Source organism: Crotalus tigris, unplaced genomic scaffold (assembly GCF_016545835.1).
Source record: "Crotalus tigris isolate CLP2741 ecotype Arizona unplaced genomic scaffold, ASM1654583v1 scf7180000017744.3724543626:3957646, whole genome shotgun sequence".
In the NCBI taxonomy this organism is placed as follows: domain Eukaryota; kingdom Metazoa; phylum Chordata; class Lepidosauria; order Squamata; family Viperidae; genus Crotalus; species Crotalus tigris.
Genome location: NW_024096611.1, coordinates 2,077,491 through 2,097,351, shown reverse-complemented (window position 1 = coordinate 2,097,351; position 19,861 = coordinate 2,077,491).

Here is a 19,861-nt window from a genome sequence, read left to right as displayed (position 1 = left end):
GTCATAAAAGAGCCAAGGTTGCCTACCCCTGAACTAGACATATCCAATTCCTGCAACCGTTCCTTATATGTTTTAGCCTCCAATTCCCTAATCATCTTTGTTGCTCTTCTATATATACCATTACATTCCTCATCAAGATTTAGTACGTCTGTTTCTGTTTCTCATATGTACTTCATATAAGGTGAAGGCGCTTACAAATCAAGTTTGATACCTAGTGGCAGCATTCTTGATGCTGTAAGTAGCTTGCCATTGCCTTCTTCCAGTTTCTACTTCCCAATCTAAACAACAATCCTATCATTCCCAGTTAATCACTAACCCAAGTACTAACAAGGCTAATCCTGCTTAGTTTCCAACTTCAAGTATTTTCACCTTGGTATTTAGGATAACATATTTATGTATAATTGAGATTGCTGACCTTTGAAAAGCCTCCCATCCCCCATTACAACTTAGCTCTTGCTCTGGAAATTATCAGAAAATATAACACAAACTTGCTGAAAATTATCTATCTGTCTATCTGTCTGTCTGTCTGTCTGTCTGTCTATCTGTCTGTCTGTCTTCATCATCATCATCATCATCATCTCCTAACTGTATATAGTTCATTATGCAGAAATTTCTTTATCAGTCAATAACATGATGTCCTATACCAGTGGTTCTCAACCTGTGGGTCGGGACCCCATTTGGGGTCGAACGACCATTTCACGGGAGTCACCAAACAACGCAGTCCATAATTTTTTCCCCCTTTTCCTTAGCTGTGCTACTCCCTTTTATTCTATTGGCTTTTGAAAGCCAATAGAATAGACTCTCTTGAATAGAGTCTAATTCTATTGGCTTTCAAAAGCCAGTAAGAATTGTTCAAGCTGTCTCTGCCCTGCTGAGCCCACCAAAAGTCCCATTCTGCAAATGGTGCTGCACCAGTTGAGTAGTCCTCAACTTACGACCGGTTGAGTAGTCCTCGACTTATGACCGGTTGGGGGTCGCGGCATTAAAAAGATTGAGAACCACTGTCCTATACAAATTATAATGTCACCATCTGTTTTACAAGGAGGTAATGGGAGACATTATCTTTAAGCTTTGTTATATTTTTAATACCACCATGAGGTGGCAATAGCACGCTATGAATTATAGTGACAGCCATGCCGGTAGGCATTTTAGAAAGTATTTTTCTAATGGTTTTATTGTCACACAAGAGTTCTAAAAAACAATTTCCAACATTTAATCTTTGAAACAAATGGCTACAGGTAATAACTAGGCAGTTCTAGAACACATACAGAGAGAAGTTATTTCTCCCAAAAGCAAATAACTAAGAAATACTGTTAGTAGGAAGTCAAGGAAATTACCAAGCCCCATGAAGCTGGCAAGACAAGGAAGCAAAATCAATATGGATTTCAGGAAGATTTTTCAATACTGTAAGTTGAATTTCTCAGCTGTAATTAGATAATTAAGGCAGGATCTCATTTTTTTTTTCCTCAGCCTCTCACTAGCTGGACTGATGCTTCTTTTGAGATAAACATTCAAATGGTTCCTTGCCTGTTTTCACACAATCTTTCATAAAAATACAGTTCAAAAGATCAGTTTCCATTGATTTGATATATATTTTCATTATTTGTGAGCACCTGAAATATAAAGTTTGTAGAGCATAATTGTGAGCAAAATGACTAAGTATCAAGTATTTGTCATAATGCTGAATTCCATTGTTTAGGAACGCAAAGAAAGAAAATCACCCCACGCTACTGTGCATTTATGTCATTTGCATAGCTGTCTGTAATGCAGTGGCTCTGAGTCACTTAAATAAAATGTTCATTTAGGAGCAAAATTCATTAATAAGCTGTAAAAGCAAAATAAAAGTATCTCAAAAGAACATTTTACATAATTCACATGTTGGAGACACATTTTTTAGAACATGGATTGTTTTCAAACATATGAACCACTTTAAAATATATATAGGTCTATGCCTAATCCCCAAAAGACCACATAATAAAGCTCTTTGCCAACGTTGTTCCATAATGGAGGTGGAGCTTACTAATAAAAAAACATATTTTGAGAATCACTCTTCTCACTTCCTTTAATTCAGCATTGGAATTTATGAGGAGCAAAAGAAATAAAGTCATATTTAAGATCATTTGCTTTCCCTCTATTTAGGAAATTCAGTATCTCTCTCTTAAGAATAGTTATCCTGTAGCGTTTAATTGAGTCTCAGCACGTCCCTGAATATCAGTTGCAGTTGAAAATTGTGGTCTAACCCTGAGATTGAAATGTACCAGGTTAGCAATATGCCAAACTACTTAACTTTAGACCAGTGGTTCTCAACCTTTTTAATGCCGCGACCCCCAACCGGTCGTAAGTTGAGGACTACTCAACCAGTCGTAAGTCGAGGACTACTCAACTGGTGCAGCATCGTTTGCAGAATGGGATATTTTGGCGGGCTCAGCAGGGCAGAGACAGCCTGGACAATTCCTATTGGCTTTTGAAAGCCAATAGAATTAGACTCTATTCAAGAGAGTCTATTCTATTGGCTTTCAAAAGCCAATAGAATAAAAGGGAGTAGCACAGCTAAGGAAAAGGGGGAAAAAATGGCGGACTGCATTGTTTGGCGACCCCCGTGAAATGGTCGTTCGACCCCAAATGGGGTCCCGACCCACAGGTTGAGAACCACTGCTTTAGACTATTTTTTTTTACTTTCCCATTTTGTGGGCAATGTAAGTCTGGATCCTTTGGGCAGCTGCCAACCATGCGTCCCTTACAATAGGAAAATAAGCTAACTGTTGCCCAACTAAATAAATTTATGCTCTAGAAATACCAGAATACCTGGTATTCTGAGCATTGTCGTCCCAACATCCCTGCATTGCAAAAGTTGGTGAATGGTATATGCTATTGAGATACCAGAATCAAGCTTACCTGAGACAAGAGAGCATACTTAGTTTCTCCCTCTCATTTGGATGTAATAGTGACCTGTGTAGATTTTTTTTATTTCAGTGAATAATCACAAACCAGGAAAAGAAGCCAATCTGCATTCCAAAGAAGCTATGAAATTGCATTAAAATTCTAACAGCCCAGTTGTAAAACATAGTTCACTAGTCTACATTCACAGTTCATTCATACTATTTTTTGTGGGTTTTGTGAGTGGGTGCTATACATCGGATCACACTGTGACAAGATATGGGGAGCACCCAGTGGTGGGATTCAGCCGGTTCGTACCACTTCGGCAGACCCGGTAGCTAATTTTATATATATATATATATATATATATATATATATATATATATATATATATATATATATATATATAAATGTTATTGAATATACAGTTAAAAACAAAAAAGACACAGTGGACATAATACAACTTCCCTGAAAAATTTCTTTACATTGTAACAAATTATACATATGAGATCTATAAACTTTCTAGTAAGCATTCTTTCAATCATATACATTGTGGTTAACTAGCTTTCAATTCTATCTTATAAAGAGTACTAATATCAAGATTTCTAAACTGTCAACTTACCAATCAACATTCGTCCCAGCGGTCTCCTTAACTCTAGCCATTTATACATGCCATTCCAAATTTCGAAATAGTCTGTTTCGGTTTTATTTTTAAGCTCTAATGTTATCCATTTCCGCGCAGGATAGGATTTTGTTTATTACTTCCTTTTTAGTAGGGGTTTCTTTCCTCTTCCATTTCTGAGCATATGCTAGTCTTGCTGCAGTAAGAATGTGCAGTACTCGGTATAAAGATCCTTTGCTGAATTTCTCCTTGGTAATCCCTAATAAAAAAAGTTTCTGGTTTTAGTTCGATTTTTTGTGATAATATCTCTTCTAGCCAATTTTTTATCAGATGCCAAAATTGTTGACCTTTTGGGCATTCCCACCACATATGATAATAGGTCCCTGGTAATTCTCTACATTTCCAACATATCAATGAAGTTTTTTTATCCACTTTTGCTAATCTTGTGGGGGGAAGATGCCATCTGTAAAACATCTTATATAGATTTTCTTTATAGGTGGTAGCTAACATTAGCCTCCTGTTCCTATCCTATATTAATTGCCAATTATCTAAATCGATACTGTAGCCGAAGTTTTTGCTCCAAGTTAGCATTGTATCTTTTACTTGTTCTTCTAGCATGTCTTGTTCTAGTAAATATTGATATGTCTTTTTTATCATTTTATCTTCTGTTCCAAGTAGGATTTTATCTAATTCTGTATGTTCTAATTTTATTTCGGGTTCTTTTTTATCTTTTCTGTATTTTTATTGTATTTGCAGATATGCCCACCATTCCAGCTCTATGCCATCTTCCAATAACTTTTCCTTGTTTTCAACTCTCCATTCTCATCTAAAATGTCTTTATATGTAATTACCTTTCCTAGATTCATAAATTCTGGATGCACAAATATCTCCAGTGTCGATATCCAATTGGGAATTTTCCTGTAGTTAGATTTTTCAATTTTAGTCCACACATCTAATGGTGCCCGTCTAATATAGTGTTTTTGAAAATACTGATGTGCCATGTGTTTCCCATCCCATAGTATTGTATGCCACCCTATCTGCATGTTGTGGCCTTCTAATGCTAACAGTCTCCAATTCCTTAAGTGTCCATTCCTTTATCCAAACAGATGTTGCCACCTGGTAATATATTTCCCAATTTGGGAGGAACCGGTAGCTAATTGTTTTGTTGCCCAGGCCCAGAATGGACTTCTGGAAGCAGCATCCACACAGAGAACCAGTTGTTCACATACTTGAATCCGACCACTGGGAACACCTATCTTCATCAGCATTTTAATATAGGTATGTGTCACTCACCAATTGCAACCACATCATGAACTTTTCCTTCCAACAGCCTTTTCACAATTTATTCTTTATTTCAGTTTTCATCATGGGAAAGCAACGCCTCACTAGCCGTAGGCAAATAGCAAGATGTAAAGATAAAAAGGTACCAAGAATTTACTATGAAACATAGGAGTTAAAGGATTCAGTGTCAACAAATCACTCTAAAATTTTCTGCAAAATTATAAAGCAATCCCACATTGTACTATGAGAGTACCCTCTATGATCATTATTTCTTAGTATTCTTGTGCGCTAAATTGATACAATTGCCAATAAAGCAGAAGGATGATGTTATCTTTACTGGGGAGAGGTGAAGAAGAGTACAAGAATGTGCAGATATGTTAAGCAACTCTTTATTGCAACAAAGGATTACATTTTTGCAAAATAGAAATTGCAGCCATAGAACACATTATCTCTCTCTCTCTCTTTCTCTCTCTCTCCATCACAATTTTATTGTGTCACCTATATAAAAGGAACTATATAAAATGCTTGGGGAGGCAGTTTGTTACAGGGCTTAAGGCACCAGGTTAGAAACTGGAAGACTGAGAGTTTTCCTTCCTATTTTAAAATATCCAGGACATTATATAATTATTTTAAAAATGCATCAAAAAGAGGAGTAAGGTTTTTTTTTAAAGAAAATGTATGAATTGGTAAATGGGTGTGGTGGGAATTAGAATCAATCAGTCCCTCTATATTCAGTCATAGACTGGCAAATAAAATACAAAATTCACAATTAATTAGGATTAAAAAAAGAAAAAAACATAATTGTTCTAAAATATCTTTAAAGGATTAGAGAACATACTATGGCAAACTGAATAGACTTTAGAACAATACTTGACTCCGGTCAAAAAAATAAAATCAGATTGATTCAATTAGCAGCTTAAGATAAACACATCATAAGAGCCAGAATGCTGAGTAAAAATGGAAATCATAATTCCTGGGGAGCACCTTTGTAAAAAGGTCAGTGCAGAATAATGTGTTCCACTGCTTCAATTATTCCTCCATCATATGAACACATGAACATGGTATCAACTCTACAATGAGCATGGCTGCAGCCATTTTTCTTCTCATTTTAGGTTGCCACATAGAACAGAGGGAGGGGATTTGCCCAGGTACTTCATTAGTCTAAACAATTTTCTGTCCTGTGGGAACCAAGGACTGGGCGTTGCATAAAAAGCCCACCAAATAAGTATATTGAGAAATGTAGTGTCAACTTTAGAATGAGCATGGCTTCAGCCATTTTTTCCTTCTCATTTCTAGTTGACACATAGCACAGAGGGAAGTTGGTTGCCAGGTGTTGTGCTAGACAAAACAGACTTTTTCTCTCAGAGTTTCTCTCATGGGAACCAAAGTCATTGGCTGCTCCCAAGACTGCGGGCTGGGCGTTTGATGAAAAGCCTGCCAACAAGCTGAGTGAGGAAACATAGTTGCTTGCATAGTCTCAGGGGTGGGATTTCTTAGCTTTATATTGGGGAATTGTTATGCATCTCTTCAGACTTGGTTTCACTTTTGAAGTACCGGTATATCAATAAACGTGTTCTTTGAGGAATTTGCAAGCCTCTGAGTTCTGCTTTATTTGTCTCTGTCGATCGGAACCATGACACGCAGTTGCTTGCATAGTTTTGTGGGTGGGATATTATATACTTTGTAATTGGACAATTGTTATTTGTGTATTCAGACTTGGTTTCACTTTTGACCGTGCCGATACTTTGTAACTAATAAACATGTTCTTTGAGGAATTTTCAAGACTTGGAGTTCTGCTTTATTCGTCTCTGTCTGTCAGAACCATGACGCATAGTCTTTGTTCAAAAGGAATCTTCTGGTATCTTTTTTCAGTAACAGTTGTTGGGAGGACATTGAATTAGGCTAAGAATAAGATCCTTCTGAATTTTCGAGTCATTGTGCGACTAAGATAGCTAGCTGGTTGAAGATGTGCATAATGACTCAAGAAGGTGTTTCTGAGTAGAGCTGGAAAGCCTAGTTGCAGTTCTAAATCAATGACTTGATATTTAAGATTAGCTGATGCACATTCATAGCTCATCAAAGTGATAGCTGGTCATGAAAAGCCATAACACTGTAGTTTCGCATATACTGCCTGGAAGACTGATCACTGTCAATCATAATTAAAGGGGACAAGAAGATGGAAAATAATAGGAGAAGATGAAAATCCAAGTAGAAATTTCATTTTTAAGTAGGCCAACTTCATGATGAAAAGACAGTGTTCAAAATGCAATGACGTGCTTGAAAATAGTTCTCAAAAATGTGGATTGAACTCTTTCCAAAGGAAGGAATGACATGTAAGGGCCCAGCTGAGCCCTGAAGCAGACCTGGGCTCAGATCTTAGCTGAGAAAACTTTAATTGCTGCAGGTATATGTTGAGCTCCTTTGGAGAAACAGAAGGATACAACACTGGTTTTTGTACATTTAAAATAACACAGTGAGCATGAGATTTACAGTGTGCTGTAGAAGGAAGTTAGAAAAGTTTGCATGGAGAAGGATAGTGAATGGTATTGATAGAATTAAATTACTTAGTTTGTCTTTTCTAATAGGAGAGAATAAAATCGCTCAGGGTTGAACTGTGAGTCTTGGTGTTATCTGACCTTGGTTGTCTGCTTGAAGATGTTTCATTACCCATCAGGGCTCCTAACATCTGCAAGTAAACAAGCAAGCTCAGACAGTACCAAGGACTCCACACTTTTTCTTGTTTCTACTCTTAGTTTACTTCCTTCTCAGTCAGTAATTTTCTGTGTTCTGCATAATGCTGGTTACCACTGAGAAGGAATTGCATGATGGATGTGTATACATTAAAATGGCTGAATGTTCTGAGCTTTAAATCATAATGGCGTTGCCAGAAGCTAGCCCTCTAAGACAAAGAACTGTGCTGCACAAGTGATTAAGGATCAACACTATTGGCTTCAAAACTTGTATAAAAATGTGAGCCACAGTAATTGTTTCAGAGGTGTCTTGTGGAGCTGTTAGAATAGACTTTAAAGTGGGAAAAAGATGTAAATGCTCATGAGTTGTTTAACAGGAATGACTGCACTCTTTTTTGTATATCTAGAGTACACAAAGTTTTATCAGCGACTTCTGAGTCCTGCCTATTCAGGTTCCTGACCTAAACACCATTTCCCAGAAGCATCAAATATTTCTTTCCCTGCTTTTTGCAGTTCCTGGATCAGTGACAAGGAAATTGTTATCTCACTTGGCTGTGTTAGAATCTGCCACATATTATCACATCAAAGTTGAGGTCTTGTCCATGTTGTTCAGAGTTCATAGAGCATAAAAACAACTCTCAGCTAGCCATGCTTAACCTGTGAAATGCCGCCTGTTTGAAGCCAACCAATCAATTTTCACATTTCAGAGTTTCTTAGACAGATGATTCTTGTTAGGACAGGTGAAACTTCTTTTATTTTGAGTGTATTCTGGTTGTACTTGGGCAATATTTAAAGCATGGTTTTCCTTTCCGTTTTCACCTGTTTGCTAAATTTGATCTTATATAGGTTTTATCAAAGTATGCAGATTACACTACAGTAGCTTGATTCCTCTAAAGATATTTTTATTATTCAATATCTATTTTCTTCTTACTTGTGAATTAAAATATACTTATGCTTCTGCATCTCCTCTTCAACCATATTGAACCATTTGGAATATTCTCCTGCTGGAAGTGAGGTTGATCCCTGCACTCCAGCCCTTCCAGAACAGCCTTAAACCTGGTCTCTGTCAGCTGACCTGGTGTCCCAATAGGGACATTCTGGGCTGGGAGTGGCTGATGGGGTAGAGAGAAGATTCCCACTCCCATGTTACCTGTCCTCATGGTTTTTAGTCTTTATTTAATCTATCTAAATTTTAACCATTTGGTTTTATGTTTTAAAATAATTTTATCATTTTGTAAGCCACCCAAAGTCTCTGCAACAGTCAGATGGATTGAAAATAAATAAGTCTAATAAATTAACAGATATTGGCAGTGACCTAGGAGGGGGATGAATTTTTTTCCACATCTTCTTTCTGTACAGGTTTCTTGGAAACATGAATCATTCTTGCCACGCATGTATTCATATCATAAGAATTGTTTAAAGTGATCACAAGCGTTGCCACAGTGTGCCTGATTGTGATGGTTTGGAAGGGAGAAGACTAAACACGGATACACGTTTAGATAGAAATGTGTCTTATGAATATGTGCTATACCATAGGGCAGTAATGGCGAACCTTTTAGAGACTGAGTGCCCATACTGCAACCCAAAACCCACTTATGCATTGTTGGGTGCTGGGTGGGTGTGTTCTAGGCTGTTTATTTGTATTTTGGGTGTTGTTGGGTGTGTCAACATTCAGCAGTCATATAACTCACACCTATTTCCCTGGCTAGGATTTCTTGGGAGTTACTAGGACAATATGTTTAAATGAATATCTACAAACTGCTCATAAAACGGTTGGCTGAATTTCCAGTACTGCATTTCATAGTTGCTTTGTCCTTATGGTATTAATGTGCTGCCATTGTAAATGGTTTTGTACATCCACTTAGAGATTATATTTTAAATAATGAAAAATGACTTATGTTTTCAATAAATAACAGATTGTGTTAACATAAAGAGAGGGCACACAAAACAAATCTGTAAAGAACTGGAGTTATTTGCTGAAGATCTATCATATTCATCATTTATGTCTCTTAGAAGACATACTGCTAAACTTCTGGAAATGTATTTGTAAGGATTTGCAGATTGGTTTGGTCAAACAACTTTGCTGATACCACTTGCTCGGTTGTTAAGCATCATTGTTTGAATGCTTTCAGTATTGAAGTTAGCAGAAGGAGTGTCTCTGAATAGCAAATTTGGGATAGGCAAAAGTAAAATTATACAAGAAACTGAGAACTATGACAAATAAGTTCAAGCTTTAAATGAAGGTTTTCCTGGATCTTGTGTTCTAGGACACACTGTCTGATAATAATTAAACTGTGCAATGAATCAAGTGAAAATGATTCAGAATGTGCTGTCACAGGAACTTAAGACTCATTGCCTCTCTTTGCACAAAATACCAAATTATGCTGTTGGAATATAAATTCTGAGATTTGCTGATTTTTTTCCTCATCCAAGGACTAACCAGGCTTGATTCTTTTCAACTTTCTGAGATCAGCCAATTAGCTAAGTCTGAGATCTCCTGTAGCATTGCAATTATGTACCAACTGAAATCTCATCGTAGAACTAACATAGTTTGTTTCACCTAAGTAAATTCATGCACTGCCTGGTTATCCATACTTACACTAGAACTGATCTTCCTCAGTGCGGTTCTTGAGTATTACAATCAGTGCTGGGATTCAACTATGTGAATAACCAGTTCTCTGTGTGGATGCCACTTCCAGAAGTCCATTCTGGGCCTGGGCAACAAAAAATTAGCTACCAGTTCTGCCGAAGTGGTGCAAACAGCTGAATCCCACCACTGATCACAATATACCAGTGATTACTGTCTTTGTGCCTACTGGACTCTTGGACCATCTGCCTGGTTCTATTTTTTTTTTTCACACCAAAACCGAAAACTGAAATACTAAGTAGTAAATTACCAATCTCCAAATCAAGTTTCAAGACACCACTTCGATTTCAAATGGGCGCAGCAAACTTTCTTAGAAAATAAAATGAGGGCACTTGGAAGGTTTCTGCTTTGTTTAGAAATGGGTACATTTGCTTCTATCCCCACCCCGTGGCAAAAGTAACAGAAATAGTAAGGAGTGTATTGCAGATTGTGAGGGAGTGAAATTGGGGAAGATGGTACAGTAGATATAATTTTGGTAAATCTGTTCTTTATTATTCGTTATGTTTTCCAGGACAGCTATTTTGGGAGTGTGCTGCAAGATACTGTTATAATTTTATTGTCATAAATCTAAACAGTTTTGTTTTTTTTCTCCATTACAGCAAAAGACTGTTCAATTAGGTAAGTGTCAGTTTGCTTTAATCAAGCTCTTAACTACTATATATTCTTCTCCTGTAAGGAGCAGCAAGAAAGAGAGAGGCAGCTTTTAAGCAGAGAAAACACCACAGGAAAAAAAAAGAAGTCATTTGGATTTTTGTCAACAGCTTAAGATCCCTGAAGCCACATTTTTCCTTGGTAAATACAGAAGTTGATTACTGTACCATTTATCTATTTTTGCAAGTTCTTCAACTTCTCAGTCAAGCCCACAACCCTGGTATTCCTGGATAATCTCCTGTTCAAGTACTAACCAGGTCGGGTCCTGCTTGATTTCTGAGCCCAGGCAAGACCAGCCAGGTGCTGTCACCAAGACTGCAGCTTGGCTAGAAAGGGACCTTACTTGCATACATCAGGAGGAAATTGCACTTGGCTGAGTATAAACAAATTTATACAAAGGTTACAGATTTGGTAAGGAAAAATCCAAACCCACCATTTCTAGAAAGTGACTGATTTCGGTTGTTGACATATTGAAACATTCTTTACATAGTCATTGTTTGTTCCTGTGCTAGTTTTGTTCTACAGCAAAGCTTGAATATTGGCTAGGATAGCTACGAAGCTGGGGTTGTTTTCATTGGTTTGCCTGATCACAAGATTTTTTTGGGGGTGGGAACGATAGTAATTTATGGATATTTGCTTAAATATATATAATAAGCTCACTTACAAGTTAGGTAACCTTCCTGCTAAGTCAGCACATATGCACTATAAAAGAATCAGAAGGCTCCAAGCTCTTTCCATCAGTCATCACTTGAGGATAAAAAGTTATTATTTGTCTAATTATTTGTAGAGCTAAAACATTATTTCAGAGCCTTTATCTAGCAGCCATTATTAATTTACCTGCCTGCCAAGGCTCAAATTCATCCTACAAAGAATTGAGCAACTCCCAGTAGCTTTATCCTCTTCCAACTATTTTAATGGATGGATGGATAGATAGATAGATAGATAGATAGATAGATAGATAGATAGATAGATAGATAGATAGATAGATAGATAGATACAGACAGATTCCCACTAACCACCTCTTCTAACTCTTTACAGGAACAGAAAACATGACTAAGCTATTTTAAATATTGCTGCCCTTTCATGACACTGAAAATTAGCTGCTGAAACAGCTGCCTCCCTGTTTACTAGCAGGACTGGCCCTGGGGAAGCAGTGAAAAAGGTTGCTTTTCTGTTTATCAGATAAAGTTTATCAGACCAGGCCAGGGTCAACTTCAATCAATTGATGTGCATTGCCCTTTGGTTCACACTGTCTCCCTCACTGTGCCAGAAAGAAGTGGAGGGCAGAAAGGAACTAAACTTCCACATAACCTGATAGTTTTAATTGGTTTGTGCTTTCTGCCTTTAAGAAATAAATCTCAAGTCTACAAATTGAAATGCCTGGCACTTTTGACAAAATGCCAGCAGTTAGCTTTGAGATCATGGGCGAAAGTAATCTATGAATACTTCCTGTAAATATCTCTCTCCCACACATCCACACCCATAGAGCTGTACACCACACATCTTTTTGTTGTTGAGGTTAGGAAATGGGTGAAGTCAATCTAATACAAATGAACTGAGAAGAAAATCTTCTTGCAAACCTTCTAAGTGGCCATGTTATGACCAAGATTGTGAATGGAAGCAGCCCATTTGACATGCCACCTTAATTATACTTTTAATTAATCTATGTACAACACCTGAAAATGGATATTCTGATCGTCCTATCTCTACTTAGTCATGTCTTATGAGGAACAGGCAGTTTGTGGTGAGTACACTGAACAAGATGAAACATCTACAAGAAATCCAGAAAATGTGACTATTCTCCTCTAGGTCAAGAACTTATGCTTCTTTGAGTTGCTCAAGTGTTCCAACATTTGGAAAGTTGTTCTTCCTCTTTCTTTGCTTCAGGGTTTTCCCACAATTTCCTCATCATTATGTAGGTTGTACAAAAATGTTATATAAAAAAGATTCAGACAGAATTTTTGGCAGAGTTCATGCTGGAAACAAATCTGGGTAAGAAATCAAACTATTAAGAAGAGAGAATGTTCTGATTTATTTATTTACCACTTTAAAAAGCTGATCAAAGCTTTGCATGATATATAGCCTATCACACAATGCAATATTTGTTGAACATGGCAACGGATGGCAGATTTTATGCTGTGATTATTGTAAATTGCCTGAAATGGAGCTGAGCAATATATGAATGCATGCAAATACAATAAAATACATTTTATACTTCACCAAAATATTTAATTTGCGGCAGAATTCTGCCGCATTTGGCTATGTATTAACATATTTCATTCCACTTATCCTCTATGTCAGTGGTTCTCAACCTTTTTAATGCCACGACCCCCAACCGGTCGTAAGTCGAGGACTACTCAACTGGTGCAGCACCGTTTGCAGAATGGGACTTTTGGCGGGCTCAGCAAGGCAAAGACATCCTGGACAATTCCTATTGGCTTTTGAAAGCCAATAGAATTAGACTCTATTCAAGAGAGTCTATTCTATTGGCTTTCAAAAGCCAATAGAATAAAAGGGAGTAGCACAGCTAAGGAAAAGGGGGGAAAATGGCGGACTGCGTTGTTTGGCGACCCCCGTGAAATGGTCATTCGACCCCAAATGGGGTCCCGACCCACAGGTTGAGAACTGCTGCTCTATGTGTTAAGTCTGTTTCAGCAGAAAGCAAAACATTCCACTGGCAAAGTTACTCCTATTAATGTTTCAGGCTACAAGTTTAACTTATACATTTGTTAGCTTTTAAGATCTTTTTAAGATCATTAATTATTTCTTTGCAGTTTATATAAAATGTGCCCAGGGCATCGAATCTAAATCAGTATGGGACAGAATGGTTTATTTCAGCCTGATGCACAGAAGTGGAATGGAATTCAGAAAACAGAATTATGATTTTTGATAGTCCTTGCATGGAAAAATGCCTGAACTTTTGTATGCACTTTTCATTATAATGGTTACAGACACTAAGAAACTTAAGTAGGGGTGTAATTTTTTTATTTTACAATGTTCCAAGTGCAGAAATTAGCCTCCTTTCTAATGCAAAATGAGTCATTTCATGCAGCATTATCAGAATGTCCAAAACAGGATATTTCACAAAATTTTATGGTTGAAATATTGCAATTTTTTGGTACACATGATGCATGTAAGCTTTCGTAGAACCCAGTGTACCATTTTAGTTTCTGAACATGATGAAATTTCTTAGTGAGTAGCATCTGTTTCAGTGTTAGGCCTACAAAATTGGGAAACCAAGTTGATTAGAGCTCTACTTTACTGAGACAGGATACAGTCTCTTCCAAATACTATAATTAAGGAATGTTTCAGGTCTCTTTGCTTATGTCAGTGTTTCCCAAACTTGACAATTTTAAGGCATGAGGACTTCAACTCCCAGAATTCCACAGCCAGCAACGCTGGCTGTGGAATTCTGGGAGTTGAAGTCCACATGCCTTAAAATTGTCAAGTTTGGGAAACACTGGCTTATGTAATAGTTCTTGCCTACCTACCCTATATCCATGAAGGCCATCTCCCAGACTGTTTACATTCAAGCAGCTAAGCTGAAGAGCTATAGGGCAAATAGTAATGGGGTAAGAAATAATATTTCTCTGTTGTTTCCAACTTTTCAAAACTTGGTTTTAAAAATTTTTCTTTTCATAGTGAGAGAATGAATTTACCACAGTCCCTGAAATCCAGGACCACCCATGCCAGCCACTCATCTTGAATCAACATTTACTTTCCACAGTAGCAAACACAAGACGACACTGACCCTGCTGCCAGCACATCAAAGTGGGGGCAAACTCCAAGTGTTAAAGCTCTACATATGCAAGTGCCCAGCACTAGACCCAAGCCAGATTGTGTTACAGCCGTGCCCTACTTCACCTGGAGAGCAAACCAGCTCTGGCCACAAGCACCACAGATCCCTAGGGCTGAATCACTGCCAAAGCACACTTTCCTTCTCTCCAGGGGCAAGATCTGGCAGCAACCACACCCTGGGATTGTAATTTCCCTCTCATGTTTGCCCACCCCTGGAAAGCATGACCCAGTTTGATAACTCCTATGTAGTACAGAAAGCAACAAAACAGGGCTTGGGCTCAATGTTGCAACCAGCCAACGTTTAAAAATATACTTACCAAATGTGACTCCACTGGTCTGATCCAAACATCAAGAGAGGATCTTTGAACTTCCTATCCCTTATACAGGTATACAGCAAATTATGTGTTACCCATCCCAGGAGGTATGTTTGGCTTGGACCCTCTTTGCATTCAACAAAGCCTTAAAATCCAAACCGATTATGAATGTCTACTGCAGCGTAATAAAGTAACAAAGACATACTGTGTGTAGTTGTTGCTTTATTGAACAGGTGGTCCTCAAAAGGTATGTGGTAAGTTACACATTATTCTTCCCACGAGGTATGTTTAGCTATGATCCTCCTTGCATTAAGCAAAGCTTTAAAACCCAAACTGATTATTTATTGACAATGGATAAGTACCGCAGCATAATAAAGTAACAAAAACAGGGTGTATAGTTGTTAACAAGTGTTGCTTTATTGTATAGATAGTTCTAGGTCAGGGATAGGCAACCTTGGCTCTTTTATGACTCGTGGACTTCAACTTCCAGAATTCCTGAGCCAGCCACGGTTGCCTACCCCTGTTCTAGGTTAATGATGCTAATTGGGATCAGAATTTCCATCACTAAGCAATGAGTACATAAAGTGCAATGTCATGGTGGGCAGAGGGGACTTGAAACACCCTGCAGTTGTAGAGGTGTGTGGATTGCCAAGTACCCAAATTTTCATTTCATGACTGCAGAGGTACTGAAACTTTTAAGGACTGGGCCTAAGTAGCATTCATTTAGCACAGTTTTAACTTTTAATATTGCTCAACAAATGGTCATTTAACAACTAGGACTCCCTGTACCACAAGCAGTCTGTGTGACTGGGTTGTACTAGAAATAAACTTTCCATTTTGCTCCCCATATTTCAGTCTGGATAACAGCCAGCAGTTATGACATATCAAGTGCAACAGTTTCTGCAGTCCACACTACCCAACTCTGATCTCATTATTTGGTGATTCCGGGGGGGGGGGACCACAACTTTAATAATTACTGCCAGAGCACATACAGTACAATTCTCTCATATTGGATAGTGGCACTGGGCAGAACACACAAGTCTCCTGCCTCGACATACAGCAAACAGATTAACTTTGGACTAGTCACTAACTTGATCCTAGGAAGAAGGCAAGGGTCAGCTGCTGTTGAAAAGATTAACCATTTTTTAAAATGGCCTTATGTATAGACTTAAAAGAACTTAATAGAGACTGTTTTGCAGCAGTAGAGAGTACATGCCAATTCCTTTTCTTGGAGCTTAGGCATCAAGGAATCAATCTAATAATCACATGTTAAGAGTGTTAGTGATGAAACTAGAACTAGTGAAATATAAGTAGCAATAGTGGCAAATGTGAAAGTCTTCCTGCAAATAAGCTTGCGATAGAAAAATAAATTTGATAATGTATATTTAAAATGTCTAGACTTGTCATTTTGAATGAGAAGCCAATATATCTATCATTTTAAGAAGCGAGGATTGATCTATGATTCAACTATATCTGATAACTTTTATCTTACCTTCTATTTATTACCATACTGGAGTTGACAGTCACAAAAACTTTTAAGTCTTACAGCCAAGTTTCCTCGACTCTTAATCTTCTATCTTCTGAATTGTCTAGAACAGGGGTCCCCAAGCTTGGCAACTTTAAGACTTGTGGACTTCAACTCCCAGAATTCCCCAGCCAACTCCAATTCTGGGAGTTGAAGTCCACAGGCCTTAAAGTTGCCAAGCTTGGGAACCTCTGGTCTAGAATCTTCCCTGGGAATATAAGGCTGTGATTTCCAATCGTAGATCTTTGTGATATCTTTCTGTGGCCATTCAGTGTTTAATATTTTATTTGGAAAGAAACCTGTGTGGTTATTTTTATTCTTTGCGACTTTCACTTAAAGCCTTGTGCATTTATTTTTAATAGGAATATGCTACACTTGGTAAGCCTGCTTCTATCTGCATTGGTTACGGGTGTCTCTTTCATCACTTGTGTATTCCAAAGCAGATGACACAAACCGGTGCAATTCAGATGTCAGCTGGAAATTAGAGAAGGGTGACACTGATATTAAAGAGGAAATAAGATTTTTTTAACAGGTGAGGGGGAGGAACAGATATAGTTTTGCACTATTCAGTAATTTTTAACAGGAGCACAGAAAAGGATTAGGATTTTTCAACCTACAAAACTATTGTAGTATTATTTTTATAGCTTCTTATTGTTGCTGCCTTGCTTCGTTAAAAATCTTAGACCCCAATGCTTAGATAAAGATTAAAAGGCTATAATTAGACATTATGTAAAAATTGCAATAAGCATGAAAAATAGTACATGTCAACTATATCTGTTCTTTCCCCCTCATCTGTTAAAAAAAATCTGTTTCCTCTTTAAAATCAGTGTCACCCTTCTCTAATTTCCAGCCAGCTCTCCCCAATGCAACTGAATTGCACTGGTTTGTGTCATCTGCTTTGGATTACACAAGTAATAGTAATAGTAGTAAAGTTGGAAGGGACCTTGGAGGTCATCTAGTCCAACCCCCTGCTCGGGCAGGAAACCCTACACCATTTCGGACAAATGGCTGTCCAGTCTCTTCTTAAAAACTTCCAGTGTTGGAGCATTTACTGCTTCTGGAGGCAGGCTGTTCCACTGATTAATTGTTCTCACTGTCAGGAAGTTTCTCCTTAGTTCTAGGTTGCTTCTCTCCTTGATTAGTTTCCACCCGTTGCTTCTTGTCCTGCCTTCAGGTGCTTTGGAAAATAGCTTAATTCCCTCTTCTTTATGGCAGCCCCTGAGATATTGGAATACTGCTATCATGTCCCCCCTTGTCCTTCTCTTCGTTAAACTAGACATACCCAATTCTCGCAACCGTTCCTTATATGTTTTAGCCTCCAGTCCCCTAATCATCTTTGTTGCTCTTCTCTGTACTCTTTCTAGAGTCTCAACATCTTTTTTACATCGTGGTGACCAAAACTGGATGCAGTATTCCAAGTGTGGCCTTACCAAGGCATTGAAGAGTGGTATTAATACTTCACGTGATCTTGATTCTATCCCTCTGTTAATGCAGCCTAGCACTGTGTTGGCCTTTTTGGCAGCTGCAGCACACTGCTGGCTCATATTTAAGTGATTGTCTACTAGGACTCCGAGGTCCCTCTCACAGTTACTACTATTGAGCATGGTGCCACCTATGCTGTACTTGTGCATTTGGTTTTTCTTGCCTAAATGTAGAACCTTGCTTTTTTCACCATTGAATTTCATTTTGTTAGTTAGTGCCCAGTGTTCAAGTCTGTCCAGATCCTTCTGTATCTGAAGCCTGTCTTCTGGAGTGTTGGCTATTCCTGCCAGCTTGGTGTCATCTGCAAATTTGATGAGTTCCCCATCTATCCCTTCATCCAAATCGTTGATGAAGATGTTGAAGAGTACTGGGCCCAGAACAGAGCCCTGGGGCACCCCACTACACACTTCCCTCCATATAGATGCAGTTCCATTGAGGACCACTCGCTGAGTACGGCCGGTCAGCCAGCTACGGATCCATCTGGTGGTGGTTCTGTCTACCCCACATTTTTCTATCTTGTCAAGTAGTAGGTTGTGATCTACTTTATCAAATGCCTTACTGAAGTCCAAGTAAATTATGTCCACAGCATTCCTCTGATCCACTAATTTTGTCACTTGGTCAAAGAATGCAATAAGATTTGTCTGGCATGATCTATTTTTGACAAACCCATGTTGGCTTTTAGTAATGACTTTGTTTGCCTCTAGGTGTTCGTTGATTCGTTGTTTGATTATCTTTTCCAGGATCTTCCCAGGTATTGAGGTCAGGCTGATAGGTCTGTAATTTCCTGGATCCATTTTTTTTCCTTTTTTGAGGATGGGAACTACATCAGCTCTTTTCCAGTCCTCTGGTAGTTCCCCTGTGTTCCAGGATCTTTGAAAAATATAGTTCAGTGGCTCCGATATCACATCTGCCAGTTCCTTGAGAACTCTGGGGTGTAATCCGTCTGGTCCTGGCGATTTGAACTCATCTAGGCTGGACAGGTGCTCACTAACGATTTTCTTGCCTATCTTAACTTGTGTTTCTGTTTTGTTTTTTGTGGCACTATTTTTGATAGGTTGGTCTGTTTTTTCCCTTTGTGTAAAGACAGATGCAAAAAATGAGTTAAATAGTTCTGCTTTCTCCCTGTTGCTTGTCACCTTCTTGCCACTTCCACCCACTAATGGACCAATCATTTCCTTCACTTTTTTCTTGTTTTTTACATGTTGAAAGAAGCTTTTTTTGTTATTTTTGACTTTGGTCGCAAGCCTTAGTTCATTTTGAGCCTTGGCTTTCTTCACTTCATCTTTGCAGGCTCGGGCTATTTGCTGATATTCTGACTTAGTTATGTTCCCCTCTTTCCACTTTCTATACTTGTCCTTTTTATCTTTCAATTTGTCAGAGAGTTCTTTATGCAGCCATGCTGGTTTCTTTTGAGAGCTGTTATTTTTCCTCTTTGTTGGTATTGTGCTAGACTGTGCTTTTATTATCTCATTTTTCAAAATTTCCCAAGCTTCTTGAGTTGTTTTCCCCTTGAGGATTCTCATCCATGGAATCCTTCCCAAGCCCTCTCTAAGTTTATTGAAATTAGCTCTCTTGAAGTCCAAGACTCTAGTTTGACTGTGTTCTATTGGTTGTGCTTCTATAATGTTGAATTCTAATATTGCATGATCACTTCCTCCCAGGGTTCCTATGGCTCCAACACCGTCTATCATTTCATGATGAAACCAATGCAGATAGAAGCAGGCTTACCAAGTGTAGCATATCCCTATTAAAAATAAATGCACAAGGCTTTAAGTGAAAGTAGCAAAGAATAAAAATAACCACACAGGTTTCTTTCCAAATAAAATATTAAACACTGAATTGCACAGAAAGATATCACAAAGATTTTCTATGGTTGGAAACCACAGCCTTATATTCCCAGATAACATTTCTTGTAAGAAGATAATCTGAATATTCAGTGGAACCCTTTCAGCTTCTGTCTGGAGATAACAGACT